Source organism: Saccopteryx bilineata, chromosome 3 (genome assembly GCF_036850765.1).
Source record: "Saccopteryx bilineata isolate mSacBil1 chromosome 3, mSacBil1_pri_phased_curated, whole genome shotgun sequence".
Taxonomy (NCBI): Eukaryota; Metazoa; Chordata; class Mammalia; order Chiroptera; family Emballonuridae; genus Saccopteryx; species Saccopteryx bilineata.
In genome coordinates this window covers 308,059,521-308,081,537 of record NC_089492.1, presented here as the reverse complement: position 1 = coordinate 308,081,537, position 22,017 = coordinate 308,059,521, and the positions used below count along the sequence as shown (strand labels likewise).

General features: G+C 47.3%; 1 non-coding gene and 1 pseudogene across 1 annotated transcript; one reads left to right on the top strand and one right to left on the bottom strand.

Annotated features, from left to right (window-relative positions):
• Positions 1-507: 507 nt before the first annotated feature.
• LOC136332850 (small nucleolar RNA SNORA5) lies at positions 508-642 on the bottom strand. The gene has a single exon (XR_010730978.1). It is a non-coding gene; the product is annotated as a small nucleolar RNA SNORA5 (small nucleolar RNA).
• Positions 643-17,067: 16,425 nt separating this feature from the next.
• On the top strand, positions 17,068-21,826 carry LOC136332098 (sialic acid-binding Ig-like lectin 5; annotated as a pseudogene).
• Positions 21,827-22,017: the final 191 nt, after the last annotated feature.

Below are 22,017 nucleotides of genomic sequence, written 5' to 3'. Positions count from 1 at the left end.
GACCACGTGCTTTCTCTCTTCATCCCCCCTCTCTCCTACCCTCCCACAGCCATGGCTGGATTGGTTTGAGCAAAGTTGGCCCCGGGCACTGAGGATGGCTTCGTGACCTCACCTCAGGCACTGGAATAGCCCTGTTGCCAAGCAACAGAGCAGTGGCCCAGACAGGCAGAGCATCGCCTGGTAGGGGGTTTGCCAGGTGGATCTCTGTCGGGTTGCATGTGGGAGCATATCTCTGCCTCCCTGCCTCCCACTTGAAAAAAACAATTCTACAGATTAATGTGGGTGGGAGAAACTTTTACACAATATTGTTTTTATATCCATGAATATGCATATTATACATTTATTTACATCTTTATAGTCTTTCTAAAGAGATTTATAATTTCCTCCATTGAGGAAGTTCATATTACATTTTTGTTATATACACATCGAAATAGATGTATTCCAAGTGTATTATAATTTTGATGCTAATGTCAAGGGTTTCTTTTATACCATTCATTTTTATTTTCTTGGTGTCTGTAAACAACTTTCTCCCTGAAGCCCAGCAAAGGCAGTCAGGGCCCATGTGCCACTGTGTTTCTATGGTAGCCTCCTGGGCCAGGGCCTGACGACAGTGAGGTCGGCACCGAATGTGACACAGCGACATCATATGTTCTTATTTTTGTGTATTACTGTGGTATAGGAATGCTTTTGATTTTTGTAATTTGATTTTGACCCTAGCAACCTTGCTAACTCTCTTATCAAGTCCACAAACATATTTGTGCTTACTGGTGGAATTTTCTATATATGCAATCATTTATGAAGTAAGATAGCTTTTTTTTCCTTTTAATTTTCATAGTGTTTACTTGCTGTTACTGCCTTTCTAGACAAGGATGCTACTGCATTAGGTATAATGCTACTGCATTAGGTATAATGTTTGTTGAAGACACCCCCTTATGTCGTTAGGGAAATTCTCCTGTATTCTTAGTTGGCTGAAAGTTTCATCATGAAAGCAATTAAAGTCACTCAAACACTCAATTCTTTCATCTCTTGTAGCCTTGAGATTTATTCAGTCAAGGGCCAATCAGAAACATGGAAATATTTCACTGTGTATTTCAGCAGCAGGGATTTAATGTAAGGAATTTGTTAGGCTGATGTTGGAACAGAAAGGGCACAGACAGGGAACTCTGCCTAAAAGGTTAGATAGACCACTCTGATCTAATCCTGGTGATCTAAACCACCAGCCTGAGTGGGTATTTTTATTATTTTATTTTTTAGTATATATATGTATTATTGAGATATAATTGATATATAATATTATACTAGTTTCAAGTGTCCAAATTAATGTTCAACATACACACATATTGCCAAGAGCTCACCACAATGTCTTAACCTCCATCACCACAGTTACACACTTTTTTCTTGTGATAAAAACTTTTAGCAATTTTGTCTCTTAGCTTTATACTCTCCTAGCAATTTTCAAATATACAACACAGTAATATTACCCGTATTATTGTAGCTAACAGTATGAATACCCACTATTATTAAGTACAGTCATCATGTTGTACATTACATGCTCACAATTTAATTACTTTATAACTGGAAGTCTGTACCTTTGGTCATCCTCACCCACTGTGCCTACCCTTCCACCCTCTGCCTCTGGCAACCACTAATCTGTTCTCTGTATGTATGAATTGAATTTTTAAAAGTGTTTTCACATTTAAGTGAGATGGTATGCTATTTGTCTTTCTCTGCTTAGTTTACTTCACTTAGCACAGTGCCCTCAGGGTCCATCCATGCTGTCGTAAATGGCAGGATGTCCTCTATTTAATGGCAGAATAGTTTTCCATTGTACGTGTAACACATTTTCTTCTCCCATTCATTTACCAACTGACTCTGGGGTTGCTTCCACATCTTGGCTATTGTAAATACTGTCTCTATGAACATAGGGGTGCATATGTCTTTTCAAGTATTTCATTTATTAAAAATAAATGTCTGAGAGTGGAATTGCTGGATCATATGGCAGCTGTGGTTTTTATTTATGAGAAACTGCCCTGCTGATCTATGTAGTGGCTGCTCCAGTTTACATTCCTAGTTACATTGAGAGGGTTCCCTTTCTGAACATTCTTGCCGATGCTTATTACTTCTGTCTCTTTTATAATCCAGCTTGAGATTTGCTAGACTGCTCAGTGATGTGAGTTGTGGGGCACAACCATGGAAATCCTGCTGTCTTTAGCCCTTTGCTTGCACAAGACAGTCTTCTCTGCAATATGTGAGGGGTCTGGGGTAAGTGGGGGGTAGAGCTGGGTACCTCTGTTCACTTGGATCCCACATCAGGGCAGGCTCAGGTTTTGTAGAGACTGATATTTATACAACTGTTGAGATCACTCCTTCAAAAAAAATAACTAAAATGTGTCACACATGCTTTTTTTTTCTATTGAATTTTTATAAGAGTTTATTTGAGCCCAACTGATGAAATAAGTTATGGAAGAAGATCTGAGATGCTCCTGAGAATAACAGTTTTGCAACTGTTCTTATATATTTGAAATTAGGAGGACATATTAGGACGATTGAGAAAGTATGGGGGAGTTGAGTTGTAGAATAGTTAGCAAGATTATGTGCTCTTTTAATGGTTAACACCTCACTCTTGACATTTCAAAAGCATGTTAACCTATATGGACAAGAACAGAGGGCAGGTCTACATTAATAGCTTTCATTCAAGAAGATATAGGCCTGGGTTGTGGCTACTACCCTATTTTAAGGTACCAATAAGCTACAAAATTAATATTAATATTTTAGGAAGCTTAAAGAACATTTTTATTAATTTGGGCTAGGCGTACAGAGAGATTTTGTTAATGTGAGTTTGTTGGTCAAATAAGTTTGTAAATATGATATATATCTTTGCTCGCTTATAGTTTGCATTGTGTGTGGGACAGGCTGTAAGCAGGCAGGGCCGTTAGAGCCAAAGGCTTAGTTTTAAGACTAGGCTTTCCTCCACACCCTTGACTATTGCATGATAGGTTTTTGGTCAAATAAGTTTGTAAATATGATACATATGTTCGCTTGCTAATAGTTTGCATTGTGTGTGGGGGACAGACTATAAGCAGGCAGGGTCATTATAGCCTGAGGATTAATATTACGACTAAGCTTTTCCCCACACCCTTGACTGCTGCATGATGTGGGTGGTGCACTCTTATGAGGAATCTCATTATGCCTCAATAAGTGACTTTGTATCAGAGACTTCATTATTTGTAGATTGGCTTAAAGGTTTGGATTTCTATACTATAAGTGGGGCAGACTGGGAGCTTGCTCTCTCTCGGTTCCTGAGATTAGCATTAAAGAGGCCAAGTCCATCAAAGCCATTGGCCTATAAGAAGGGCTGTTGGAGCAGGCAAGAGCACATTGCCCTGCTGTCCAAAACCTGGCTTGAGTAAAATGTACTTGGTGCGTATCTGCAACTGAATGGGGGCAGCTGCCCGATGCAGGAGGGCCTCTATTGGAGCTGGGCTCCCCGTCGAGGTCTCTCATTCAAAATCCGGAGTACTGTCCATAAGCCGTGTGTCCATCCAGTAAGGGAGCCAGTGTCACCCTCCTGTCACAGTCCCTGTGTTGAGTCCATTATATCACTCAGTGATACCAGCAGCCTGGGGGTGGTAGGGAACATGGTACTTCCAGTCCACCCCAAGCTCTTGAGCCCATTGCCTCACCATTGAACCAGTGAAGTGGGTACCATTGTTACTTTCAAGGACCAGCGGTTGCCCATATGCGGCACTCAGGTGGTCTAGAGCCTGTATGACTCTGGTCAGGGTTATGGGTGGGGTAAGCAGCCAGCAGCCCGGTGGCAGTATTCACACATATAAATACATACTGGTACCCTTCTGACTTTGAGAAGGGTCCAATGATGTCTATCTGCCATCGTGTCAGTAGAACATGACCCCTCTAGATCTGTCCAGGTGACACAAGTGGTCTCCGAGGGTGCTCCTTGGAACATACTGCACATTGCTCACAGGCTGCAAGTTCCTCTGCATAGGACACAGGCAAGTTCCAAGCCTTAACCATAGCCCACATAGTTTTCTGTCCCGCATGGAGCAAGCGCAGGTGGAGCCACTGCACCACATCACCTGCACGTGCAGTCTCCAACCATCGCACCCTTGCCAACATATCTGCCTCTTGATTCCCAGGATGGGCTAGAGGGGCATGTCCCGTGACATGATATACTGTCACCTGCTTCTGGTGTCCTATTTCCCTTAAGTCCTGCCACATGGCCTGACCCCATAGTGGACGGAGAGTTACCATCCACTTGTTAATGTGCCAAGTAGCAATCCAAAGGGTCAGTTCATGATAGACAGCCGAGCTGTCAGTACAGATCACCAGTGGTAAAGGTTCATTATGGGAAACTAGCCAAACAGCTCTTAATTCTGCCCATTGGCTGCTTTGGCCTGTACCTGTGTCCATCCAAATAGTCTCAGTGCCGGGTGGAAGATTATAGCCATCCATTTGGCAGGTTGGCCCCTGCTGGAACCATCAGTATACCAGACATCCTCGGGGATGGGCACCTGCCCCTCCTGGTAGGGACTGACTTCCGGTTGTGCCTCCTGAGCCCTAGCCGCACCTGACTCTAAGGTTGCATAGGTGACTGGACCCAAGACTTCCTGCAGTTCTGCCCTCAATGGTTTGGTGCTAAGAGCACAGTGTTGTTGCAGGCAGGCACCCCACTTGGCCAGGGTGGACATTTGGGCCATAACACTACGTGGTTTGGTCGCCCAATCTCTCACCCATCCTGCAATAGGGCATGTTGTCTTGATTGTAACTGGTGTTGTGGTTGTAATACTCTCAGTGGCTGGGAGGGCAGCATACACAGCAGCTGCCAGCTGCTTTTCCACTAATGAGTAACGAACTTCAGCACCTTTCCACAATTGGGACCAAAACCCAATAGGTTGCCGTAAGTACTCTGTCTGTGGCCACAAGCCCCATCCAAACCGCTCCGAGGTTACATGAACATCCAGCTCACAGGAACTGGCAAGATCAAACCCATTCAAGGCCTGTGCCACCTTGACAGCTCTCTTAGCTGCTGGAAATGAATCTTGCACCTGCTCAGTCCAATTCCAACAAACCGTCTTCCAAATAAGGTTGTACAAGGGGCATAGTAACTGAGCCAAATGGGGTATAAATGCTTTCCAATACCCCAACAACCCTAGAATTCCTGTAACTGGGTGTATGCTTGAATCTTTTCTATAACTGTGTCAGGGATAACTTTTGTCCTACCCGACCAGACAACTCCCAAGAATTTAACAGATAACCCAGGTCTTTGTAATTTGTTCTCGTTGACTGCCCAGCCACATGCTTTCAAGTGGAATAGCAGGGTAGGGACTGCTTGCTCCAATTCTGGAAGAGAATCACTAGTTTGCATAATATCATCAATATAATGGTATGTGGTGAACTGCCTCTGGCTGTTTCCATTTAGCCAGGTCAGCAGCCACCAGCCCATGACACAAGGTGGGGCTATGCAAATAGCCCTGGGGTAACACTGTAAAGGTCCATTGTCTCCCTTCCCAACTGAAGGCAAACTGGTCTTGACTCTCTGTAGCTATATCAATAGAGAAAAAAGCATTGGCCAAGTCTGCCACAAAGTGGTATGTCCTCAACTCATGGCTTAGCGATCTATCATGTTAGCAATCAAGGAAACAGCAGTGTGCAAAGGGGGAACAAATTTATTTATTTATTTATTTATTTATTTATTTATTTATTTATTTATTTTTAGAGTAATTTTTTTTAAATTTATTTTATTTATTCATTTTAGAAAGGGGAGAGAGAGAGAGAAGAGAAAGACAGAGGGGAGTAGCTGGAAGCATCAACTCCCATATGTGCCTTCACCAGGCAAGCCCAGGGTTTCGAACCGGCGACCTCAGCATTTCCAGGTTGACGCTTTATCCACTGTGCCACCACAGGTCAGGCCGGGGGAACTAATTTTTTAAGTTCTCTGTAATCTACTGTCATTTTCTAGGTTCCATCTGCTTTGCGCACAGGCCGTACCAGGGAATTGTAAAGACTGTGCACTGGCCGGATGATCCCCACCTTTTCTAGTTCAAGGATTGTCCCTGTGACATCTTCATAACCACCTGGCAGGCAGAACTGCTTGGTGTTAGTCACACACCGAGGGATGGGTAATTGCAAAGGGGAATGTGATGCGTGTCCCCGTAACACTGCTTTTACATCCCCGATCTGCCGCCGGAACTCCCCGGCTGTAGTTTCCAACCACAGTCCTTGCAAGACATCTACCCCCAAAATATATTCAGGAATAGGACATACATACACTTTTATGGCTTAGGAGGCAGTCTTCCTATCCCCAATGGAATAGTTATTGGCTTCACTTGAACAGTTTGGCCCCCATAACCGTCAATGGCCACTGGGGTCCCAGCAAACCGCTCTGGACTCCCATAGAGGAGGGAACATTCTGCACCTGTATCCACCATGGTCAACACCTGTTGTACATTGGAAGGGGACCAGTGGATAGCCAGTTCCATGTGTGGCCTCCGATCCCTGCCCATCTCAGTTAGATGGGTCCCTCGGCCCTTTTTCTACTCAAACTGGTACAATGGGTCTTCGGAGTTCTCCTCTCCCTCAGCCATCTCTATCATATAGTCTTATAACCAAGCTTGGCCAATCAGCAAAAGTTTTATTGGTACCTGCTGGGGCTTTCATCTCAGTGGCTAGAACTTCTGTTCTGGTTTAAGCTGCTGCCAAAGCTCCAAAGGAATTTTATTAGACTGGCCATCCAATTTTCCTTATCTGCTCCAGCCGCAATCAAATCTACCCACATCTGCATTCGGGTAACCTTTATAAGCCCGTTTCCCTTGTTAGTTGGGGGCAACCTAGGCAGCAGCCCTCACTGCTTTATGATCCTGAGTAGCCTCCAGCTCTCCCAAATCTGCTACCATCTGTGTAACTGCATTGATGGGCTGCCCCACATAGGGACCCAAGATAGCCACAAGTGACCCAAAAAGGGCTGACGGGGTGCTAGCAAGGATAAATTCCCTCATTTTTGCTGTAAACACTTCCTTGTCTGGCCCATGGGACCCAGGGTTGAAAACAGCATTCTTCATACCTAGTTACTAAAGAACCTTTTAGTGAAGGTCTCCCCTGTAGCACTGCCACAGACTCATTGCCCCTGGCAATTCTCCGGCATACTGCCAGACCATACGAATGGTGGCCATCACCCATTCTAATAGCGTATGGTCTCCTGGGTGGCCATGGCAGTTATGAAGACGCTGCCTCAGGAAGGTGTGTGTGGTAATGGTGGCCAATTTCTCCATCTCTGTTGCGGAGAGCAGGGTGCTATCCACCCCTATGTCCCATAATCGTAGTAACCAGGCTACCAGGGATTCAGTAGGTTTCTGCCTAAATTGAGCCCCAACTCTGCCTGGGTATAGGGCCGGACCACAGAGTGTTCCATTACCTGGGCAGGAGGCTGTGGCTCCTGAGGGACTCTTTGCTGCTGGGTTTTTACCTTCTTGGCGACCACTGGTTGGGCTCTCAGTGTGCATATGGCAGCTTCAGCCTGAGCCTTCTCATCCTCAGAAGAGGAGTTGCAAGTGCCTGCTTCCGCTGACTCAAAGCCAGTCCACCCGCTCAGATGCTGCTGCTCCTTTGGTGACCATTTAGGCTCCTGTGGCTGATGGCTTTGTTATAAAGTATCATACCCCAGATTCTGAAAGGCACTGTACCTCACTTCATCAAGTCCGCATGAATTTTGAAGAGTTTTATTGGAGGAAATTTATTAAATATGCTGGCTGCATATGGCAGACACAGAGCATAGCAGGCCCAAATCATGCGTGCTGAGTATATTTCAGGGGCTGGTTATTGATAGATATATGAATTTACCAGAACTCCAACTGCCCTTTTGTTGTCCCACCTGGCTGCCTGACCTCACCCTTACTTACTGGATAATCGCCCCTGAGGCAGAAGAGTTCCAGGAAGCTGATCAACCACCCCAGGACAAGAGTTCCAGGAAGCCAAAACCGTAAAATCGTAAAAGGAAACATACCACAACTTTTGACTCAATACCCCCTTAGTCTCTCTTAAACCCTATCAAATTCACCCCTATTCTGCAACCAGTGCTCTTCTCCCCAGAGAAGTGCCTGGCAGGGTTCCTTTCTTCCTTTCAATAAAGCCTGTTACTCTGATCTTTTCAGACTCCCATGGATTCCAACATTTGGTGCTAAAACCCGGGATGGGGTACTAACTGCCTGGATGCTCCCCCTTTGCTGTTCAAACAAAGCCTGGATAAGCAATTGTAGGTCAATTGGCTGGCAGTCTAACCCTGTCCTGAACCCCTGCTCAACCAGAAAGGTAAAAAGTTTCTCCCTTCCCCTTCTCCAGTTGGCCTCCAAATTTCTCTCTAAAAACATCCCTTTCTGGTCAGACGGTTTTGACTTTGGACCCCATATCTATGAGTGCTCTGCCTCTACTCCTTTATAGACTTCAACGAAAGTCTAGGCATGCCTAGCCAGGCCCCTGTCCTATGTCCCGGGATCTCAGCCTTGGGGTGACGACCTCTTGTCTGAGACTCTCTTTCTACAGAAATTTTCTCCTCTCGGAACTGTGACTGAAGGTGAGATGCCCCCTTCTCTCACCAGTCTCCTCTACTGTGGGCTCCTCTCAGTCCAAACCGTCCAGCCAGGCTCCCCTCGGAACATGGGCTCCTCCCAATCTCAGGAGGAGCTCTAAATCTTTTTGACTCCTCTGACCACGTGGTGCCACCACCAACACTTCAAATTCATCCTCCTCCTTCTCCTTTTCCTCCTGTAAATTCTGACCCTCCTTCTTTCCATCCAGCTATTCACACTGTCCATTTGTCTGCTTTCTCTCTTCCTCCCCTCTATGCTGGCAACTCCCTGTTGTCTCAAAAAACTCAAAAAAAAGCAGAATTATATATTAAGCTATGTGAGGAAGTAATCTGTCTTGTTCCTTTGTCAGAAAATATATCTACTATAATTTAAATTGAAACAAGTAAAGCATGCTCATTTAAATTTCTTAATTCATAATATATATAAAGTCTTTGTTTAATGTGTAACTGTGTCTGTTTCTAAGGCCTTAGATCAATAATTACTCAACTCTTAAATCAAGGCTTACTCATCCCCATGGACTCTCCCTGCAATATCCCCATCCTTCCTGTTTGAAAAACCTTCAGGAGCTTATCACCTCATACAAGATTTACACTTAATCAATGAGGGGATAATTCCCCTCCAGCCAGTAGTCCCTAATCTCTACAAATTACTGTCACACATTCCCTCAAACACCACTCATAGTCCTAGACCTCAAGAATGCCTTCTTTACCATTCCTCTACACCCTGACTCTTAACTTTCTGTTTGCATTCACCTGGAGTGACCCAAACACTAATGCATCCCAGCAATTTACATGAACTGCCTTACCCCAGGAAATCAAAAATAGCCCACACCTGTTCGGGAAGGCACTAGCTAAGGATTTAGCAGCATGCAATCTCAAACCTAGTACTCTCTAACAATATGTAGATACCCACTCCTCTGCAGCCCCTCCCTGCCTGTCTCAAGGCAACACAACACCACCCTTCTTAACTTCCTCACTGTGAAGGGGATATCATGTCTTCTCTGCTAAGGCTCAACTTCACTCTTTTACTCTTAATCTGTAGTCTATCTGGGCATCACCTTAACTCCCACCACCTGAGGTCTCACCCTCGATTGAACTCAGACCCTCCGCAGTCTCCAACCACCTACCACCGCAAATCAAATCCTTTCATTCCTTGGTCTAATAGGCTTCTTTAAACACCAGATTCCAAAATTTGCTCTCTTAGTCAAGCCCCTCAGGGAGATCTTCTGAGCATGGCTTTTAAGGTCTATAATGGCCAAGGAAGTAACAGAATAGGCAAATAAGGCCCAAAGGAAGTCAGGAAATACCAGCTTTTGGCATACGCTCTTAAAGGCTCCAGCACCCTAGAACTTCATAGGATTCCATCAGGGCTCTGCTCCAGAGTGGAAAGAAAGGTCATTGAACTGAAGCCTGCCAGGCTTCCCGGCCCCACCAGTTGACACACCTCTGTTGTGGAAAGAGGGACACGAGAAGGTAAGCTGCCCCTTGCTCCATAGAGGGAGGGCTCAGTCTCTTCTAGCCCTGCTCCAGCTACCTGTGACCTGACCTTGCCCAGCATGCTGGGAATTGCCACTGAAGGCCCAAGGACATCATTCACGAGCCTAAGGTATTTCTTCCAAGTAGCAGATAAACTGATATAATTTCTTGTAAACACATGGACCATCTACTATGCCTTCACTAAATATTTGTTTTTTTTATCCCTTTAAGATCTCTACTGTGGGTATTGACAGTCTGAATTTGTTGCTTTATTTAATGTATAGTATCTCCTTTATTCCTCTTGTCTCAATGCCCCATGCCTATTGTAGACTGGGACCTGCTGCTAATTCCAGCTAGAAGCATTGGTCACTAGGACTTAAACTCTAACTACAAAGTGTAGAAATATAACCACCCTTTCCCTAAGTACTTGCTGGATTTATAGGTTACTGAGCAAACTGTACAAAGACTGTCCAAGAGGCACTTCCAGCATTACATCACCCAAGGTCTGATTTTCACGTGGACAGGTCCACACACTGTGATCCTGACAACTCCCACTGCTGCTAAAGTAGAAAAATGGCATGCCTTACTCTAACCAGCTTCCTGTTTGTGGTTAAAGTTGAAGGTTTATATCCTGCAGGCTCGAATGAGCGAAATCTCCAGGATTACTTACAATCAAATGCTTTTACAACCCCTACTCCAATTACTCCAAGGCGGGGTTCATGAAGGAGGCCCCCAATAGGGATAACAGCAGAAAGTAGCTCCAGAAGATGGCTGATCCGAGACAAACCTCCTTCCTGAACCCCTGCCCTTTCCTTCCCCCCATGTCTTTTCCTTTTTATCATACCCCAGAGTTGAGAAATGATAGAGATATGAATTTTTTTTTCATTTTTCTTAAGCTGGAAACAGGGAGAGACAGTCAGACAGACTCCCGCATGCGCCCGACCGGGATCCACCCGGCACGCCCACCAGGGGGCGACACTCTGCCCACCAGGGGGCGATGCTCTGCTCATCCTGGGCGTCACCATTTTGCGACCAGAGCCACTCTAGCGCCTGAGGCAGAGGCCACAGAGCCATCCCCAGTGCCCGGGCCATCCCTGCTCCAATGGAGCCTTGGCTGCGGGAGGGAAAGAGAGAGACAGAGAGGAAAGCACAGCGGAGGGGTGGAGAAGCAAATGGGCGCTTCTCCTGTGTGCCCTGGCCAGGAATCGAACCCGGGTCCTCCGCATGCTAGGCTGACGCTCTACCACTGAGCCAACCGGCCAGGGCCTAGAGATATGAATTTACCAGAACTCCGACTGCCCTTTTGTTGTCCCACCTGGCTGCCTGACCTCATCCTTACTTACTGGAAAATCGCCCCTGAGGCAGAAGAGTTCCAGGAAGCTGAAACCGTAAAACCATAAAAGGGAACATACCAGAACTTTTGACTCAATACCCCCTCAGGCTCTCCCAAATCCTATCAAATTCACCCCTAGTCTGTAACCAGTGCTCTTCTCCCAGGAGAAGTACCTGGCAGGTTCCTTTCTTCCTTTCAATAAAGCCTGTTATCTGGTCTTTTTGAACTCCCACGGATTCCAACAGTTATATTCCCTTTCACCACATACATCAGGGGTCGGGAACCTATGGCTCGCAAGCCAGATATGGCTCCTTTGATGGCTGCATCTGGCTCACAGACAAATCTTTAATAAAAAAAAATAACATTAAAAATGTAAAACATTCTCATGTATTACAATCCATTCATTTTCTACTGCTCATGTTCATGGTTGCGGGTGGCTGGAGCCAATCACAGCTGTCCTCCGGGACAACAACAAATTTTTATTGGATAATGCACAATGTACACGGGTCATTGTATGTCTCTCATGAAATTACTTTTTAAAATATGTGGTGTTTATGGCTCTCTCAGCCAAAAAGTTTCCTAACGCCTGACGTACATGTTGGGGGGCATTACACAATCATTAACAAGATAATAACATTTAATAAGATTTACATTACATTAACAAGATTAACATTTGTCTAGGGGATTTACAAGAAATGTGAAAACTTTCAAGGTAATACAATCAAAATCATTCACAAATCCCTTTAGTATCTATCTCTCTTCCTTTGCCCAGAGGTACACGTTAATCTCAGATTCTAGGAAGGGAGGGAGAGCTAGGATCAGTGTAGGATGGTAGGTTAAATCTTGTCTCTTATTGCAAGCAAAGGGAGTTCTTCAGATAACCTTAATCCCTTCAGAGAACTTAAAACCAAATGACCCTAGTCATCCTTATAAGTCAGGAGAGGTCCACATTCCTTTTCCTCCATTTTCCAAAGAAAAGACAGGAAAGCCTGACCTTTTCTCCCAGAATATTAATATTAATATGCAGCTTTTGGTATCTTACAACAGCTTTTGACCAGAAGCTGAGACTCGAGCTCTTGAATCCACAGTTGTTTCTCCAACAATTGCTGGTGCAAACTTTCAGCTTCCAGGGCAAAGTGCAACTCGGAACCAGTAATTCCTTCTTCAGTGCTCGCTCCAATTCCAGCCTTTTCTGCTGTTCGCTTTGCAATTCATACTGAAGCTTTCTACCTCGGGCAGCATCTCGCACAGAACTCCTAGTTTCCTCTTGAGTAAAAAACACTCAACCCTGGCCACATGGCTTGGTTGGTTAAAGCGGCCTCCCAATAGGCAAAGGTTGCTGGTTCAGTCCCGGGTCAGAGAACATACTGATAGATATGTAAATTCCAAACTGCCCTCTTGATGTTCTGCTTATCTGTCAGATCTTACCCTTACTAGACTATCGCCCCTGAGACAAAGGAATTCCAAAAAGCTGAGAAGTTGCCCCAAGGTGGGGCTCTGGACATACCAGGCCTTTTTTTATTTTTTTTTAAAGATTTTATTTATTCATTATAGAGAGGGGAGAGAGAGAGAGAGAGAGAGAAGGGGAGGAGCAAGAAGCATCAACTCCCATATGTGCCTTGACCAGGCAAGCCCAGGGTTTTGAACCGGCAACCTCAGCGTTTCCAGGTTGACGCTTTATCTACTGCGCCACCACAGGTCAGGCCCATACCAGGACTTCTGATTCAACACCCACATGCTCCAAGCCCCCAAGGAGGAGCATTCCGGACATACCTGAACTTTTGCCTCAGTATCCCCTCAGGCTCTCCCAAACACTATGTAACTTGCCCCTAGTCTGTAACCGGCACTCTTCTCCCAGGAGAAGTGCCCAGCAGGGTTCCTTTCTTCCTTTCAATAAAGCCTGTGACTCTGGTCTTTCGGACTCCCATGGATTCCAACACAGAAGCATATCGATGGTTCTGTCTGTTGGTCAAATGAGTTTGTAAATATGATATATATGTATTTGCTCACTTGTGGTTTGTATTGGGTGTGGGGGACGGACTGTGGGCAGGCAGGGTCGTTGTAGCCTAGGGTTTAGTTTTGAGACTGGGCTTTTCCCCACACCCTTGACTGATTGTATGATCTGGGTGATGCACTCTCATGAGGAATCCAATTATGCCTCAGATAAGTGGCTTTGTATCAGAGACTTCCTTGTTTGTATATTGGATTAGGGGTTTTTGGTTTTCTACACTATAAAGTGGGAGAGACCAGGAGCTTGCTCACACAGTTCCTGCTATCACAATTGCAGGGGCTTCCCTGATCCCTTGCCCTTCGTGGGAAAAGCTGGTTTTCTGCTTTTCCCTTGTATTCTTTTGTGGTTTGCCTGTCTTGGTGAGACACCAATAAATAGGATGGCCCATCATCCTCCGACTCTGCCATTTCTTTATCGTCTGCCCGAATCCAATGAGAACCTGCATGTGAATGGCCACGATGGCAGCTCCTGGCCTTACACTGTCTCTTCCTCACTCTTCCCCTTCTTCTCTCTCTAAAAATCAATAAATAACAATAAATTAAAAAAACAACAACAACAGCAACAAAAAAAACAAACATGCAGCCCACGGCCCCGAAAAGGACAGCCATGGGGAGCCAGAACAGCAACCAGTCCTCTACCCCACCCCTCAAGGGTGGCGGCTCCATAGGGATCTCTGAACCCTGCTGCAAACTACACCAGTTGTAAGGCCAGGAGCCGCTATCGTGGCCAATCACATGCAGGTTCCCACTGGATTCAGGCAGACGGTAAAGAAATGGTGGAGTTGGAGTATGGTGGGTGTTGGGCAAATAAGTTTTAAAAAGTGATATATCTGTTTGCTCGCTTATAGTTTGTATTGAGTGTGGGGGACAGGCTGTAAGCAGGCCAGGTCATTATAGCCTAAGGCTTAGTTTTAGGACTAAGCTTTTCCCCACACCCTTGACTGATTGCATGATGTGGGGTGGTGCACTCTCATGACTCCGACTCCGCCATTTCTTTACCGTCTGCCCGAATCCAACGGGAACCTGCATGTGAATGGCCATGATGGCGGCTCCTGGCCTTACAGTGGGCCATCCTGTTTATTGATGTCTCACCAAGACAGGCAAGACACAAGAGAAGACAAGGGAAAAGCAGAAAAACTGCTTCTCCCATGAAGGGCAAAGGATGAGGGAAGCCCCTGCAATGCTGATAGCAGGAACCGAGAGAGCAAGCCCCCGGTCTGTCCCCATTTTATAGTGTAGAAATCAAACCTTTAACCCAGTATACAGTTGTAAGGTACCACAAAGCAGAAAATTGATATTAATATTCTGGGAGGGAAGATCAGGCTTTCTTATCAGGCTTTCCTGTCCCATCCCTCCTTTGGGGAGGGGAGGGAGAAGAATGTAGAAGTTTCTGGCTTGCAAGAACAATGAGTCATTCAGTTTTACATCTAAAATAAAGGTTAACTGAGAAACTTCTCTTTCAATAGGAGGCAGAATTTACCTACCACCTTGCATTGATTGTAGTTCCTCCCCCTTCCTGGAATCTTGAGAGCAAAATACCTCTAGGCTAGTGAGGAAAGATGAACCCTAAAAGATTTGTAAATGTCTTTAATTGTGTTACCTTGAAATTCTTAATGTTTCTGTGTATCCCCTAAACAAATGTTGTCAGCCATGCCATGATGTCATGCTCTCTCCCACCCGCCTGTGTGTGATCAAGGGTATATAAGCAGCCCCTGAACTATTTTTGGGACTGTACGATTTGAGTCTGATGCCTCATGTCAGCCATAAGCAGCCGACATATTTAATAAATGTCCTCCTCTAATAAAACTCTTCAAAATTCATCTGGACTGGGTGTCTCTACGTGAACTTGATGAAATGAGGTACAGTGGCTTTCAGAATCTGGGGTGCAGTACTTTATAACAATACAAATAAGGAAGTCTCTGATACAAAGTCACTTATGTGAGGCATAAATGGGATTCCTCATTAGAGGGCACCACCCCCTGTTATGCAATCAGTCAAGAGTGTGGGCAAAAGCTTAGTTTTAAAACTAAGCCTTAGGCTATAATAACTTTGCCAGCTTACAGCCTGTCTCCCACACCCAAATCGAGCAAACATACATGTCATATTTAAAAACTTATTTGACCAACACTGTCCCTTCCAATAAACAGCATCTCTAGGTGGCAGTCAGTGATCTTTAAAAAATTTATCTCCTGGGATATGCCAAATTCACCTGACGTGAAGCAAAGAGCTCATGGGGGCACATGAGGCTCTGGCCAGTACTGAGCACCAGGCCCAGGTGCCTGGGGTGGTCCTGTGTGGGCTGCTTTGGATTCCTGCCACGTACGAGGTAAACGCTGACCCAAACCATTTCCATCTTCCGGGATCTCCTGATGTCGTCTTGTGGTTTCCATGGCCGGTGCCATGAATTTTCCTGAAGTGAGAAAACACATCACATGATGTCATGAAAGCTCAAATGCTGAAAACCAAAAGAGAAGACAATTGAGCAAACTTACAGACTATTATATTAGCAGTGTGGCACCCCTGTCTGGCACACCTGCCTAACACATGTTCCCCATAGTGTTGATCGATGCTCATAGCCTCTTTGTAAGAGAAAAAGCCTGTCATATAGTAACAAATACTAATATTATATTAACAATTATTATTAGTTGTTATAATAACATGATATTGATATAATATAGAAAACAGAGAGAGAATTCAGTATTTCCTCCAGCATGGTTGATTAACATTTCATTTTCTCCTGTATAATTTCAGAAACATTCAATCACACAACTTGTTACCGAGAGGTCCAAACTGTTTTATATCATTGCCAAATTTGGACAAATGTTTATCAAGTTTTTTTTTTCATTCATAAAAGAGCAGCAGGATTGCAGGTGATTCCCACACATCACTCGAGCCCTTGTTGGGGTTTTGAAAAGGGTCTGAGCACGTGAGGATCCTGAATGTGGAGTTTCCTGAGCCTTAAGGTGGCAGATGTGCTCCTGTGCTGAGATCCAGCCTTTAGGTCCCTGTCAAATGGGGCAGGAGCTCCCATCACACATCGGTCTTGAGGGGCCTGTGTGTGTCTCTGACCCAGAAATCCTCAGACCCTTGAGGGCAAACCCTTGTGCAATCCATGTCCCCAAAAAGCCCTTAGAACAAAGGGCTTTAGTGCTCAGCTTTCTCCCTGGGCTCCACTCTCCACTGGAGTTGGATCTAAATGACTTTCTCTTTTGCCAGCATTTGAGTGGTCTAAAGAAAATTTAAAAATTATCATTTCCCAGAAAGTTCAGTAATTTCAGCTGGAGAGTAGGTCGCCCCAGTCACCAGGACCAGTTCTGACCACGATGGCTCCTGGGTGACCTCCCTCTCGACTTAAACGTCATCTGTAAGGTGAACACTTTCAGAGTCACATCTGCACAAGCCTCTAAACCTCTGGTGGCCTCGGCAAATCCAACTTCGGAGCTCTGGTAGAGGTGAGAAATAATGGTTTCTCAGCCCCCTTCACACCCCTTACAACCTGTGGGGCCAGGGTCCACTTCCTGCCTTGGCCAGAACTCACTGGCCCACGGCTTCCTGTGCAGGGTCCTCAGCCCCACCTACCACACAGCTAGGCATTTTCCTCCCTGACCCGGGGACCTGGACCTGCTCTACCCTGCCAGATGCAGACATGGTGCCCCTGCTGCTGCTGCCCCTGCTGTGGGGGGATGAGTGGGCTGAGGGAGGGGGGGAGGGGCAGTTGAGAGAGGGGCCAAAACTGCAGTTGAGACCCTGTGTCCCCACAGGGTCCCTGCAGGAGAAACGGGGCTATGAGATCCGAATGCAGGAATCGGTGAAGGTGCAGGAGGGTCTGTGCGTCCATGTGTCCTGCTCCTTCTCCTACCCGTGGAGTTTGGTCCATTCCCCCAGCACACTCTACACCTACTGGTACCTGCGTGGAGTCAGGTCATATTACAATGATCCTGTGGCCACAAACAACCCACGCAAACCAGTGAAGAGAGACACCCAGGGCCGATTCCTCCTCGCGGACCCCAGAAACAACAACTGTTCCCTGAGCATCAGAGATGCCAGGATCAGCGACACAGGAACCTACTTACTCCGAGTGGAGAGAGGAACTTCTGTGAAATACAGTTACCAAGATAAGAAGCTGAGTTTGCAGGTGACAGGTACTGGAGGGGCCCAGGGGAGGACCCTGAGACATGGGACCCAGAATTAGAATGGGAATAGGACACTGGAACACTTCCTGTCCAGACCTTGCACCCAGGATTGTCTCATGAGATAAGACTAGGGGTGAGCTTGGGCCCTGAAGCATGGGTTCCTTTCAGGGCCACACTCTGGGTCCCCTTCCCGTGTGCCAAATTGACTCTTTCTCTCCCCCTCAGCCCTGACAGAGAAACCCAACATCCATATTCCGGAGCCTCTGGAGGCCGGCCGGCCCACACAGCTGACCTGCAGCCTGCCGGGGGCCTGCGAAGGGGGAAGTCATCTCACCTTCTCCTGGCGGGGGGGGGGGGGGGGGGGGGGGTGCTCTTGACTCGGTGAATCCAAAGACTCCTGGTTCCTCGGTGCTCACTTTCACCCTGAGGCCCCAGGACCATGGCACCAACCTCACCTGTCTGGCGACACTTGTAGGAGCTTCTGTGACCACACAGAGAAGCATCCAGCTTAATGTGTCCTGTGAGTGCTAAAGGGATGTCTAGATTTCTGAGGGAAGTGAACTGGGGTTTGTGTGTGTGTGTGCGCGCATGTGTGTGTATGTGTGTGTGTGTGCGTGCGCGCGTGCGCATGTGTGTGTATGTGTGTGTGTGTGTTTGTGTAGGGTAGAACAAGCTAAGAAAACACTCGTGCATGGATCTGAGTTCAGGTGGGGGAGGGGTCAGAGGACAGCAAGCCTACTTCCCTGTTCCCACCGCCCTCCTTGGGTTCAGGGTGACTTCCATCCGCTCCTTCCCTCTGAAGCGGGGCCATGTCTTTCTGTCCCAGATGCCCCCCGGAACCTCAACATAGGCATCTCCTTCAGAAATGTTACAGGTAGGAGGAACCTAGCTTTTCTGAGGCTGAGATTCTGGGCCCCTGAGATCACCATGGGACCAAGGGGGCATCACAGTTCCAGTGGGATCAGACCTGAGAAAGTGAGGATGAAAATCATCACCTTCCCTCCTTCATCTTGTGATGTTTGCATCTGTGTTCCACACCTCCGCCCCTGCATTTCTTTCCCCAAAGCCCTGAAGATTCTGCAGAACACCTCCTCCCTGCCCATCCCGGAGGGCGAGGCTGTGCAGCTATTCTGTGAGGCCAACAGTAACCCCCCTGAAGAGCTGAGTTGGTTCCGGGGTCCCCAGCCCTGAACACCACCCCCATCTCCAGCACCGAGACCCTGGAGCTGCCCCGCGTGGGGACTGCGGAAGAAGGGGAGTTCTCCTGCCGTGCTCGGCACCCGCTGGGCTCCCAGACTCTCTCTCTCAGTCTCTCTGTGGTCTGTGAGTGTGGGGACACCTGGGGGCAAGTCACCTGGGACCTGTGAGGGCAGAGGCACCACTGACCTTTCTCCTCCCTCCCCACAGACCCCCTGCAGCTGCTGGACCCCTCCTGCTCCTGGGAGGACCAGGGTCTGCACTGCAGCTGCTCCTCCCAAGCCCAGCTGGCCCCTCCCTGAGTTGACGGCTGGGGGCGGGGCTGCTGGAGGGGAACCACAGTAATGCCTCCTGCAGGGTCACCTCCCACTCAGTGGGGCCCTGGGCCAACAGCTCCCTGAGCCTCAGCGGGGAGCTCAGTGCCAGCCTCAGACTCAGCTGCAAGGCCAGCAATGTCCATAGGGCTCAGCGTGCCACTGTCCTGCTGCTGCCAGTTCAGGGGCTCTAATGGGGGACAGGCTTAGGGAGAGGAGTGGGTCACAGAGAAGATGGAGCTGGGGGGTGATTGCTAGAACAGGGCCTTCTATCTCCTGTCTGAGCAGAACCTACAGCGGGTTCTGCAAGGAGGTGGGGAGACAAGAGACTGAGTCCTGTGGTGGGTGGTCTCACGACCTCTCCTCTGCAGGGAAGTCCGTGTCCAGGGCGGGAGTGGTTCCTGTGGCTCTTAGAGGTGCTGGTGTCATGGCCCTGCTGACCCTGTGCTTGTGTCTCCTGTTCCTTTAAATGTAAGTCTGTGTCCCGGGGATACAGGGAACTGGGTTATAAGGGAGAATAGAGAGAGGTCAATGAATCCCACAAAAACAGAGCAGAGTACATCCAGAGGAGACTTCTGATGAGGAGGGGGAACGCAAAGAGGTAACAGCTTGTGTGAGGTAAAATTCTCACATATTTAAGTGTACAGATCAATGACTTTTAATTTAGTCAGAGTTGGGAACCTGTTATCACAATCAATATTAAAACTGTTTTATTTAACCAAAATGATTTAAAAAAAAAAAAGCATAAAGAAACTTTACATCCCTCAAATATCACCTTCTTCCCATCCTTGCCCCAGCCCAGTCACCACTGACCGATGTCCTGTCTCAGGACCTGCCTATTCTGCCCAGTTCATGTGAATGGACTCATTCAGTACATGGTCCTTTGTGACTGACTTCTTTCACAGAGCACGGTGTTGTCAAGGTTCTTGTGTCAGTACTTTCTTATTTCCAAATAATATTCCATGGCATGGATGGGGCATATTTACTTGTGCATTTATTTATTGATGGACATTTGGGTTGTTTCTCCTCCCTGTTTATCATGAATACTGTAGTGATCTCTCTTGTACAAGTTTCAGCATGTAAGAGGGCCTTTCATGATGAAAATTCAGTCCTGGTCACCCGGGAAATGTAGTACTCACTTGCATGTCTGGAGGGTCTTCGAGTCTGGTCCCAGGGTCTGGGTGCCTCGGTCATCCTGTCAGGGAGTGGGGGCCGCTGCCCACCTGTGCCTGAGCCACTCTGGCTGCTGACTTCTTCCCTTAGAGTGAGAGCCCGCAGGAAGCCAGCAGCCGGGAGACCCCAGGTCAGGGATGGTGAGGACCCTGTGGTGGGCACAGCCACCTGGGTGAGTGGTGGGGGTGTCATCTCATGCAGTGTGGGGGGCTGGGCATGTCCGTTCAATGAGTCCAGACTGAGCTCCTCAGCATCTCCCCGAACTCGCCCCTCAGTGGTCAGCCGGACAGACAGCTGGAAGCTGACTTCCCCTCCTTCACCTCCATCTCCCGGAGCCCATGGTCAGCCTCCTGCCCACCCTGCTGACCACTGAGCCCACCTCCCTCTGCTGAGTACAGGCTGCCAGAACCATCTCCCCAAAACTATTACTTTCTACCTACTCTGGGAATATTACATCCTCTCTCCTCACCTCAGTTTCCCTATCTGTAAATGGGGGTATTAAGAGTATCATTCATACTGTTTATGAAGAAGAAATGTGTGTGATCAGTAAACCCTAATATGGTCTCATCAATTGTAATGTTACAAAATTTTAAATAAGTAAGTGAATTGGTGAGTTCATAAGAATTGGTGCGGAATAAAGGGATGAATAAAAGAGATTCATCAGCCTGATTGTTGGTGGCTCAGTGGTTAGAGCATCAACCTAGGATGCTGAAGTCACACGTTTGTAATCCCAAGGTTGCCGGCTTGAGCTCAAGCTCACCTGCTTGAGTGAGGGGTCATTAGTTTGAGGCTGGGATTATTGATATAATCCCAAGGTTATTGGCTTGAGCACAGTGATCTCTGGCGTGAAGGTTAAGGTCACTGGGTTGAAGGTCAAGGTCACTTGCTTGAGCCCAAGGTTGCTGGCTGGAGCAAGGGGTCAATGGCTCAGCTGGAGCCCTCCAGTCAAGGCATGTATGAGAAACAATGAACAACTAAGGTACCTCAACTACGAGTTGATGCTTCTTATCTTTCTCCCTTTCTGTCTCTGTATCTCTCTCTAGCTTAAATTTTTTAAAAAATGTTATATCAGCCCTACTTCCTCACAGGACCATGGTTGCCTTATTCTCTGACTCCCTTCTCTCCCGTTCACTCAGGGTTTCAAGGAAAAGCTTGGGCCACACAGGCCCCCAGACCAAGTGGCACTTGCTGGGGATGCGCCTCCATCAGGGGAGAAGCAGGAGCTCCAGGGCACCAGCCTCAGCTTTCATGAGATAAGGCCACGGGAGCCTCAGGACCAGGAGGCCACCAGCTCCCCTGAGTACTCAGAGATCAAGAAGACAAGCAAGTGAGGACTCGTTCAGAGCTCGGTCCTGGCCGCAGGCATCACGGCCTCTCGGGGGAAGAAGTGAGGAGTAACTGATGCAGCAGGAGGAGACCTTGTGACAATATCAACATTAACTCCTGTGTGAGCGTCCCCAGGCAGGGCAGAGAAGACAGCTGAGGGGATGACAGTGACTTGGGCTCACGTGCAGGCTTCAGTGCTCCCTAAGGCATTGTCATGAGGTGACTCACTTCATTTCCGCCCCTCAGTTTCCCTTTCTGTACAGCAGAGCCCATGCATGCCATTCAAAGGTGGTTGTGAGCATGAAATAATAAATCAACACAGAAGTCAACCAACAGAGTGCCCGATCCAGGCGTGTGCTCAGGGCTTGCTGGTCTCTCTTCTCTTGAACAGAAAGGTCCTGCTGGCAAGTTCTTCTGAACCTCAGGGTGACCAGCCATAGAGGACAGGGTGCA